The following is a 12040-nucleotide window of genomic DNA, read 5'->3' as shown; positions in this document are numbered from 1 at the left end:
TGTTTGCAACAACATCCAATCCAAACAAATAATGGTTTTTGAAAACCCAAATTTGAATTCAAAGCTTTTTAATGGCTGTCAATGGTGGAATTACTGCTTTCTTTTTCTTTGTTTTACATTACTAGAATTAGGGATTGAGAGATAGAGAGAGACGTAGAGGGAATTCCCAATTGTTTGCAATAACACCCAATTCAAACAAATAATATTTTTTGAAAACCCAAATTCAAATTCAAAGCTTCAAAGCTTTTTAATGGCTGTCAATGGTGGAATTGCTGCTCTCTTTTCCTTTGCTCTACATTAATGAAATTAGGGATTGAGAGATAGAAAGAGACGTAAAGAGAGAGAGAGAGAGAGAGAGAGAGAGAGAAAGAGAGAGAGAATAAGGATGAGAAATAATTGATTCCTAATATAAATGGATACTCATTTAATTTCTAAAGTATATATAATTGGTAAATTTATATATAGGATGTAATTAAATTAAAACTTGAGTAGGGAAGGTAATAAAGTTTCCAATAGTATATAGCTATGTAAAAATTCCTAATAGTTGCTAGCCCAGCCTCTAACAGTCGCCTAACATTCTTTTAAACTTAATGTTAATAGTTAAAAAAATTGAAATCTCGCCAAATGACCCCCAAAATTATGGGTGTACAAAGGAAACCAACAAACTGCACCAACCCGATAATCTGAGTCAAACCGAGAAAAAAACCCGACTATGGTTTGGTTTGATTTGGTTTGGTGTTGAAAAAAAAAACCCCGACCATAATTGGTTTGGTTTGGTTTTAACTAAAGAAAGTCAAACTGAAACCAAACCAATCCGACATTACATATATAGAAATTTTAGATATATTTAATATATAAATATAATTATTGTGATGTAATTTATAAATATTTCTTAAAAGATTTCATAATTTTATCTTTTGAGGCATTATTTCAAGGTTGGATTTAGAACTTTTGAATGTTCCAATAAGTTTTATAGCCATTAACATTAGTAAATTAAGTAGTGCTAGCAAAATCCCAAACCAAAATCAAATCAATACTAATGTTGACAAAAGATATTCAATTCAATACTACGAAATGTATTAAATATCTATTTTTTGTTTTGCAAAAATTTAGATAAAAATGCATAACCTATTTTTATTTTTCCTTTAGCGTTTAGTCATGTAATTAATACTCCCTTATTAGTTTACTTATTTTAGCATGACTTAGTACTTTTAAATTATGTTTATTTTTATTATAACTTTTTAATTAGCAATATTTATATTACATAATTTTATTGTCTTTATTGTTGAATATTTTAGGATAATGTCATGACATATCTCATATTTTATATTATTTTCTTGGAAAATACTTTATATAGTTGTATCTTACTAGGGCTAAAGAAATATTTTGAGCACAATTTATTTGTTTTGTTTTACGAAGATTTTATCTGGATAAAAATTCCAAAAAACCCGAATAATCCGAAAATCCGAGAAAACCCGAAAAACCCGAGAGTGAAAAACCCGAGTTTTATTGGTTTGATTTTTAGATTTAGTAACCCGACACAATTGGTTTGGTTTGGTAAGTGTAAAATCCGAACCAACCCGACCTATGTACACCCCTACCCAAAATCCCTCATACCCAGTGAAATCCCAGTCAAACACTATCCTTTCAGCCCCAAAATTTCATCAAACCCAAGTGTCTTCTCCACAACCACCATACTTCTTCCTATTATACACAAATTATAATTTCCTTTTTAACTTTTACAAAGAATTTTAAATTTTTAGTGATCCAATGTAGAAAAATATAATATTACATAAGTAAAAATACCCATGATATAAGAAGAAGAAGAACAAGGTGATATATAGGTTATACACATACTATACATATTATACACTAGTATAAAGTGTATATACGTTTTTTATACATCGTTGAACAATATATTTTTTTATACACTTAAAATACACAACAACTCGGAATATACTAAGAATACATTGTCAAACTCAGGAAATATTGTATATATAACCTTTATATACTGTTGAACTGTAAATATACATCTTCTATACATATATAACGGTTTTATATACAATTGTTTATACAAATATATAACTGCACAATATATATCAATCATGCATAAATTATATATATAATTTGTATATAGTATATATAGATATTATATAGTATACATACACAATATATATACATATTGTGTAGTATATATACACTATATAATCATGTATAAAAAATTCAACATACGCTTTGGATATACAAACACATTAGAAATACACTCAATATACACAAAGTGCATTGCCAAACCTAGAATATAATGTATATATAACTTTTATACAAAACTACAATACAAATTATTTATATGTACAACTCTATATATGTGTATATAAAATATTTAATACATTATATATATATATATATATATATATATATATAAGTACCGTCCAGCTACCTTATTAAACCCATACCCACCATCGACACTCAATGTAGAAGGGAGGAGTTTCAGATTCCTGAATTTCCACATTGTCGCCCTAAACTTTATATTAAAAAGACCATAAAGCATCTGAGTTTTGTCAAATGCACAATTTGTTTAACCAAAAAATAGAATTTCAGTCAAAGCTGGAATTTAGAAGAACACGGGTTACTGATAATCAAAAGAATATGCAAAGGAAAGTAATTTGAAGTAATTAGAGTGTAATCAAGAGAAAAACAAGTAAATTAAAGTATATTCCGATGATATCTCTCCTCCCTACAATTGATCAGATACCTCCCTTTTATAGGTATCCTGAAGATATGTGTTTTCCCCAAATCATAATGAGGCTATTATGAATAATTAAAGACATTGAATGCTACGTTACATAATCATTATAATCAATACAAATTCTCTAACGTATCCAGTATTTAATGCCTGTCAAATTCTGTATCTGCGCTCTTTACTATGGTCAGATTCATTCCTTTTGATTCTTGGATATAAATGACTTAAACAGGTACGGGGCCACCCGTGCCTCTTCCTTTGTCCTTGCTCGTTTCTATTGCTGCTCGTGCCTCTTGATTAATTGTAATTCTTTGACTATTTGACCAGTCCACGTGTCTTGACACGTCATCTTTATATAAATGTAATTTTTTCCAATACAGATAGTCCCCCCACTTTCCATTCATTCATCAGTTGAATACTTGGGAAGTGGATTTTATTAAAACGAGAATTTTTGTCACCATTAATGCTATGAAAAAATTGACGCTTCAATTGTCACTTCCATTTAATACTTCGTACACGTATCAATTTTTCATTGGTTCTGCAGTTTTTGCAGCCTCTTTCAAGGTTTTTACGGTTCCACTATTTACGAAGTGCCAGTTATCATAATTGTGATCCTTCCTTCACTGCACTTTTACCTTTGGCGGTCGATTATCAATATAAATATAACTTCTTCCCTGTCTTTTACCTCATAAAGTTTTACCGAACACTTAATTTCTCCATTCTCTGTTTACTTCTTCTTTACATCATTCCTCTTCGCTATGTCTTCACCAAACCCTTACCCTTACCCTCGAGAAGTCTCCATTGTTGATTCTTTCCTCAATGCCCTTGTTAGGCATAGAAGGGGAAGTAGGTTTCGTAGCTTAGGATCTACTCAAGGTAGTTCGTCTATGCCTTCTTCTAGTTTTGGTCCCTCTTCTAGAACCACATGTTCCCTTTCTCACAAATCTTCTTCTAGTAGTAAAGAACCTTCTGAACCATTACGCGAACTTTTAGTAGAAGAGATAGTCCCTACAGAATTATCTTTTTACCACGATAGGGAATCTCTTAGAAACCAGACTGCCGCTTTAGATCGTGTCGATACTTACCCCACTCAAATTACAGAAGTTTTGACTCTTGTGGTTCGTAAGGACTGTCATTGGAGTAAAGATTTTTCCATTATTATCCCTAATCCGAATCAAAGGATAACTTCTTAGTTAACCGGGTTTTCTTTTATTTACACAAACCCTTTTACTTTAGGGTTCAGACCAGCGATTGACCCAGTCATTCTCGAATTTTGCCATTTCTTCAACATCTGTTTGGGCCAAATTGGTTTGATCATATGGAGGGTTGTTGCCTGTTTAAGGCATTTAGCCACTAAAGTCGAAGTTCCTTTTACTTTCCCCCATTTGATTCATCTTTACTCACCTAGGTTTTTTCCCAATGGTGTTTTTACACTAGTAGCCAGGAGTAAGAGGGTTTGGTGAGTCCCGAAGATGATAAAGACCGCGGCTGGTATACCTGATTTGTTTCTGCCCCCACTGTTGGTTTAGTGGGTGAGGATAATGTTCCCTTCCCTGAGAAGTGAAATTTTGCACGTAAGTCTTTTAACCTTCTCGTACCTTTTTCCTTCAAGTTTGCCAACTTCTCTAATTTTGCTTTTGTTATTTTTTTTAGCTACCATGGGAGTTGTGGGGGATGTTCCCAACCTCCGTGGTTGGGTAGATAAATTGCTGAAGATCGCACCGATAGACGGTAGGTCTTGGAAAACACACTTTCTAACCGTTTTGGTTGGAAGGTAAAGACTCATGGTAAGAATTTATATTTTGTGCCTTTCGTGTCTATATTCTCTTTTATTGCTCTAATTTCTATCCTTTTTTCGTGAGGATTTGCTATTCGATGAGTTACTGCTGAAGCAGTTGCAGCTTCTCGTGTTTCCTCGGGAACCCGTACTCCTTCAGGAACCCATATCTCTCTAGAAAGAGCCCAGGAAATAGTTTTGGGTTCTTCTTCTGCAAAAAGGAAAGCTGCATAAGAGGAAGACTCTGAAGAAGAGGGAGATGAGGGCTCCCTGGTGACAAGGCCTCGAGTTAGGAGACACATCGTATCTGATGATGAAGCTGAAGTGTTGGTTTCTCTTACCGAACCTGTTGAAACTCCAATAATAATTCCTGACGATGACGTCACTCCCCACGATACTCGTGAGTCTATTGACCAACTTTTCATCAGCGGATTTGGCCGTGAAGATGTTGGACCTGTTTTAGACGAAGTACCATTATCTTCTTTTCCAACTCCCGTGCTTGTGGTTCCTTTATTACCTGCCCCAGCTATTTCCGTTCCTTCTTCTACTGCTTTCACCTCTTCTCCGGCTCCTCCTTTGACTATTCCCCCTCCTATCGTTCATCATACAAAAGCGGGCTCTTCAAATAGAAGTGCCGCTATGAGGCGGGTAACTATTGAAGTTCCTGCCGAGAGCAGCCTTTTGAGAAAGTCAGGTTAGACAGATGCATGGTTGGAGCCTTTAATCGGCCCAATTGAAAAATCCAAGTTGGAGAGATATAGTTCCCTAACTTTAATGAATGATATTGTACATGCTACTTTGAAGGTACTTTCCTTCTCTTCCTTTTTTACTTTATAATTCGACTATCTTTGAGGATTCTTACTTCCTTTTCCCCTTTTCAGGCCAACCTTATTGGCACAGAAATGCTGAAAAGAATCGCCCCCTTGGAGAAGATAGCACACGTGATTCTCATTCGGAAGCAATCATTTGGAAGGAGCAATTTGAGAGTGCACAGATTGATATAGAAGACTTACAAGAGAGCAAGAGTACCTTAGAGTAGCGAGTGCGGGCTTTAACTTCAGAATTGGCGGTTGCAAAAGCTTCTTTAAGCCAAGCAGAAAAAGACAAAGAACGTCTCGAGTCCTCCTTCTCAGAGCAACTATCTAAAACTAGTGAAGAAATCAGAGAGTTAAAAGCTCTTTTGGACCGAAAGGAAGTTTAAGTTGGGGAGCTCGTGCAAAACTTGACTCGAGCACAAGAGGATCTTAGAATCTCTGCTGATAAAGTGCGTGTTTTAGAATGCTCCCATGCCTCTCTTCAAGTTTCCCGCAACTCTTCCTTGGTTGGAAATGAAGAGCTAAAGAATGAGATCGCTGCTTGGGAAAAGGATTATAAGATCCTTGAAGAAAAATGTACTGTCGAGACAAGTTGGGCATTTTTGAATTGTCGTCGTGATACCCTACTTGAAGCTGGTCAAGAAAACTTCAACCTGGAGTTGGAGTTAGCTAAGATCAACAAAACCATTGAAAAGGCTCAACAAACTCAGGACTTCCCTTCTCCCATGACTGAAGCTCCCGTGAATGTTGAAGCTGATATGGGTATCCCAATTCTTTCAAGCCCAATCGAATCTGTTGTTACAAGCCAAATTGAAACCGCATCTGTTGATGTAGCTACCCAAATTGAACCCACTGTTGTTGATGCTCATGCTTCGGTTCCTCAAACTTTTCACTGACCGGTTTTGAACATTCTAGTGATTTTGCTTTTGTTTTGAAAAACTATAATCAGGCCCTTAACTTTATTTGAGGGTTAATTTTGAAGTCGTAAGTCCCCAAGTCTTTTATGGGGCAATCTATAAACTTATGTTTCCTTTATTCTTGCCTTAATTTTTAAGGACTTACAGAATAATTTGCATTTTTATTCTTCGAAAATGCTTCTGTTATCCTCATGACTAAATAATTTGAACATGAGTTTTATAAAAGAGGGCCCTTTTATATTTCAACACTTAATGAAGTAGACGTCTCAACTTCATAATGGTGTTAACATACGATAAAAGAAATAGGAACACACATGTTTCTTTGAAATAACTTTGACAAGTTGTTATTGGAACTTATAACTCTTTATATATATTTGAAGTACATCTATAACTTTATCGTAACTGTTTTTCTTGTAACAGATTTTTACAAAAGAAGAGTAATAAGTGTAAGCACGTGATTTTTGCCCAATATGAGAATTACTCCCCAAAAATTCAAAAATAAAATAATTTTCCTTGGTGTGCAATTTTGTGATATTTTGTGATATTTTGAATAATTATTTGTATTTGTCTGTGCATGTTTATTTGCTAAATTAATAAAAAATACAAAAATATATCGCATTTTGTATGTAGGATTTAATTCTATAATTTGTTAGTAATTAAGTTTGTTTACAAAAAAATAAAAATTTACAAAAATAGGCATCGTTTGCATTTTTAGCATTTAATGTCCAAATATACAATTTTATGCTTAATTATTACTTAATTGTGCGTTAATTGTTATTGGAAGTTAATTTGCACTTTTATAACTTAATTTAGTTCTTAATAATAATTTAAGTATTTTTATAATTTAGTTTTAGAGAAATAAAAAGAAGAAAAGAGAGCGAAAATATAAAGAAAGTCGGAATTGGGCCTCTTCTTCGATTTCAAGCCACAGGCCCAAAAAATGGCCCAATCTTCCCAAACGACCCAGTCCATTTCAAACCGGGTCAACCCGGTCCATAACCCAACACCCCCTATCTTGCATTTCAAAAAAAAAAACAAAGCAAAACAAAACAAAACAAAAAAAAGAAAAGGAAGAAAACCCTAAAAAATCCCTCTCTCTCATCCGCCCCCCCCCCTTCTCTTTCTCTCTTTTCTTCTTCTTCTTCAAGCATCCAAACACCCCATCCATGGCTGCCCTTCCCCCACCTCTTCTTCTTCACATACACACACACAACCACGGCAACACAACACACACACACCCGCCGCCCGTGTTTCTTCTTCTTCTTCAAGATCGCGAGTGTTTCTTCTTCTTCAAGTTCACGTTGATCGTTGCTTCTTCTTCTTCCTCACTTCATGATGCTGCGTGACTGCTTCGTCCAGCATCTACTGCTGCTCACGTTTTGCATTGTTGCTGCCCCGTCCGGCATCGCTTTCACGGTTGTCTGCTACCTCTCCTTCAAGCTCTTCGTTTGTCCGTTCGTGATCGTCTTCGGCGTCAAATGATTTTGGTGCGATATTTGTTTCCGGGCAGATTTGTTTCCGTTCAAGTTCGTCATTGTTTCGATCCGGTTAGTGGGTTTTTGAGTTTCATTTTTTGCCCGTAATTTGTTTGATATTTTTCGGATCCAAAATCGATAAATGATTCAATTCTTGTTTTGTTTGTTCATCATTGAAATAATTTTTTTTTAGTTTGTTTATATGTTTGGTTGGTTTAATTTTCAGATTCAAATGAAAATTTAATTAATTGATTTTCAGTTTATTTCATGTTAATTTAATTTTTGCAAAAAAAAGGAATTGTTAGTTTAGGTTTAATATTGTTAGATTTAGTTTAAATCGCTTGAATCCGTTGTTTGTTTAATATAGATTTCATTCATGATCATGTATCTTTGTTATATTTTTTTTTGTTGGATTTAATTAAGAAAGATTAATTGATTATTTGAAGATTAGTGATTTGAATATGTTTATTTGTTTTGTTTAAGTTCAATTCGAAATTTGAATAAAGTTTGTTATTGTGGTTGAATCTTTTCATTCATGTTCATACTTTATTTGATTGATCTTGAATCCGAAATTTGTATAGTTTGATTTTCTTATTTCTTGTTTATCATTTGTGATTATTTCTTGAATTGGTCTCATAATCTTGTTTAAAGTTTAATATAAGAATTGTTTGTTGTAATGTTGTTAGAGTTGATTTTAAGTTCAATATTATTGAATTTAAGAATCTAAATATACTTGTTTGATTGTTGTTGTTTAAATCCGAAAAATAGGTTTGTTGTTGCTAAAAATATTGTTCAATCAAATTTTAGTTGTTCTTGGTTGTTCAATTTGTGTTCATGTGATTTGTTGTTGAAATGTTGTTAAAATCATGTTCATGTGATATTGTTGTTATGATGTTCATCCGTGTTCATATTGTTGTTTGAACATTGTTAGAAATTGATCATATTGTCTATATTTTGGTTAAGTTTGATTAATTGATGTGTTATAGCTGATGGGTAGTTTGGTAAATTTGTAATACGTTCAGGGGTAGTTTGGTAATTTCAGTAAGGTCGGAAGGGGTAGTTTAGGAATTGTACATTTTGTAATTGTTTATTTGAAGCATGGGGGACAAAATGAAATGGGGTGGGTTGTGATATGATTATTTAATATAAAGGGGGGACAAGATTTAATTTAAAGGGGAATCTTGCATTATTTTAAATGAAGCATGGGGGACAAAATGAAATGGGGTGGTGTGATATGTTTATTTAATGTAATGGGGATGAGTGGAAAGATAATGGGTTGGGTAGAGAAAAGTATGGATTTTAATTAATTGAAAGGTTTATGGGATGGGTTATATATGTGAGGTCTTGAAATCAAAAAATATAGACAGAGAGATAGAGAAAAAATACACAGATACGAGAGAGAGAAACAAATCTGAAAATAAGAGAGAGAAAAGGGCTGAACATTTAAGAGATAGAAAATTCCGAAAAATATTTAAGCTTTCAAAAAATAAAAATAAAAACTAAAAAAAATATTCTGCTTTCTTTTGTTGTTTGAAATCAGAATTAATTGTTGTTTCATCAAAGCTGGAAGATTTTGTTTTTTTTTGGATTACTACTCCACTGGTTTGTTACTGTTGCTGGGCTATTGTTGCTGTGTTGTACTGATTTTACTGCTGCTGCTGATACTCATATTCATTTTCTTTTGCTTCCAATATCAGGTACACAACTGAAAAGCTGGTTATTGTAATCCGAAATATGAAGCATGAATACATATGAAGAATGAAAATTTGAAGTTTTAATTTCGTTTTTTTTTCTTTGTTTCTTTTGTTGATTGTATTTAAGCTATTTCATGAATTACTAAATAATAGCTGGAATAAGAAAATAATATCATAAGTTAGTCTGTAATAAATCAGTTCGGCAAAACAGGTTAATTCACTAGCTATGAAGGCTTCAAGATTGTAGGTTGATCATGAACAAGTAGCTAAATTTAGTTAAAACATGAATTTAAATTAAACATCGTAAATTAGGCATTAAGGCATGACTTGAGCTTAAGCAAGATTAGAAGAACGTTTAAGTCTAATAAACTTTCTAATAAGCTTTAGTAATTATGGTTAAATCTAGTTTCAAATGATTGTGAATAATTAATCTCAATAATATTTTTTTTAAAAAAATAATAATAACAATGCTGAGTTTTAATCTAGCTATATTTGTTTATTTTGAATATTAGTTGTTGAATTTTTATTTTATTTTAAATTTCGAAATTAAGAGTAATTTTTTTTTCATCAATATTTGTATTAACCAAGCAATTAGCATGTCATGTTTTCTTAAAATTATAAAAGCTAGTAATTAATTAGGATTTTTCTTTCTTTATTTTAGAGACTAATTTTTATAGAAAAAATGTAGTCGCTTTAAGATTTGTCCATTTAAAATAAATGAGATGAGCCTCGCTTAATGAAATGTATAGATTTCGGGGCCCTCAATAAATGTACAGTTAATTGCTTAGAATTAGGGAGGAGCCGTTTTAGCAAATTTCACGGCCCTACCCAAAATAATGACACGCTAGTCGCTCTAGACGCGTATTTAATAATGTTATTTCCTTAAATACGGGTGTGCATTTATGTAACCCAAATCTAAATCTCAACGGAGTCGAAATGTGTCGATAACCACGGGTGCAATTGATTGCGACGTGATTTGAAATACGTTTTCACAATGTTGCAATTTTTCGTAAAATACTAACAATAAATAAAAAGAATAATAAAAGCGGCTAAGGGATAAAATTTGCACATAAGTTTATAATACGTATTATATTAGATAATCAAGCCGAATATAACAGTTAAGCGACCGTGCTAGAACCACGGAACTCGGGAATGCCTAACACCTTCTCCCGGGTTAACAGAATTCCTTATCCGGATTTCTGGTGCGCAGACTGTAATACAGAGTCATTCTTTTCCTCGATTCGGGATTAAAATAGGTGACTTGGGACACCCTAAATCTCCCAAGTGGCGACTCTGAAATAAAGAAATAAATCCCGTTTCGACTGTCCTTTAATTGGAAAAAACTCCTGTACCCTCGCGAGGGCGGAAAAAGGAGGTGTGCCAGCTCTGGCGACTCTGCTGGGGAAAACGACCCAGAACCACTAGTTCAGGGTTCAAGAATTCGAGCTTAGAATAATTGTTATATTTGGCTTTATTATCTGATATATATTGCATGTTCTGACATAACATACTAAATGTTGTCTTTTACCGCTTTGATATTATCTGAACTGTATATAAACTGTGCCGAAACCCTTCTCTTCTTACCTCCGGGGAGAAGCTCGCTGGTCGAGGCTCCCTATTCTGTTAGTGTCAATACCTGAAATAAGAAAGAGGACGGATAAGTTACGAAGCCGGATGGCCTTTTGGTTCCCGGTAAGTTGCCCCCTCCTCGACTCGAGTTGTCCGCTCGGGTACACAGTCTAGAACATATACCCAGGTTATAAACCTAGTATAACGAAACCTCATGCCGGATCCCTAATAGGAACGATTATTTGCATCACGTTACATATGACTTAGGGGACTCAACACAGGGGTTGGGTCCGTCTAGGACTAGCAACCTGAAATGAAAAGACCATTCTGATGCATTCTACTTGCTCTGTACATATATTTGTTCCGAACTTGCATGTTGACCGGTTTCTGAATCTCGGGAATGTTGGAAAATTGAAAAAAAAAGAAAAAAAAGGGAAAAAGAATATATCAGTTAGGGAGTTAATTGATTATTTTAGAAAAAATCAATGACCAATTACTGGCGAAACTCTGCCGAAATTTTGAAAAAAAAAAGGGAAAATATTTTATTTTGTTTTACTAAAAAATATATATAAAAAAAAGTCTTTTATTATTTTTTTTCCGGAAAAATAGATTGTTTTATTGTTTGTTGAAAATGAAAAAAAATCGTTATTTTGTCTTTTTCAAAAATAGAAAAGGAAAATAGATTGTCTTGCCAGGAAAAAAATAAAAATGAAAAAGAGTCATGTTTTAAAATAGTTCGGTTAATTTGACCGAACTACGCGGGTTTGATTCTCACCGGATGTGAGATACGTAGGCAACCCTCATCGGGTCCAACCCCCTTTTTGCTAAAAAAAAGCCAAAAAACAAATAAAAAAAAAACATGTCAAGAATTTTAATTTTGCCATAAATAAGTCGGGTGGTGTCCAACCTCCCCTTTTGCTAATAATAGCAAAATATATATGTCAAATTTCTAAGAAGTCGGGTGACGCTGTTTTATGAAGACATAGCTGAATGTTCCCGAAGAGGACGCCGGAAGGCTGACTTTGCATAAACAGCCACATTTGGGTCATATTT

Source organism: Nicotiana sylvestris, chromosome 8 (assembly GCF_000393655.2).
Source record: "Nicotiana sylvestris chromosome 8, ASM39365v2, whole genome shotgun sequence".
Taxonomy (NCBI): domain Eukaryota; kingdom Viridiplantae; phylum Streptophyta; class Magnoliopsida; order Solanales; family Solanaceae; genus Nicotiana; species Nicotiana sylvestris.
This window is presented reverse-complemented; position numbering follows the sequence as displayed.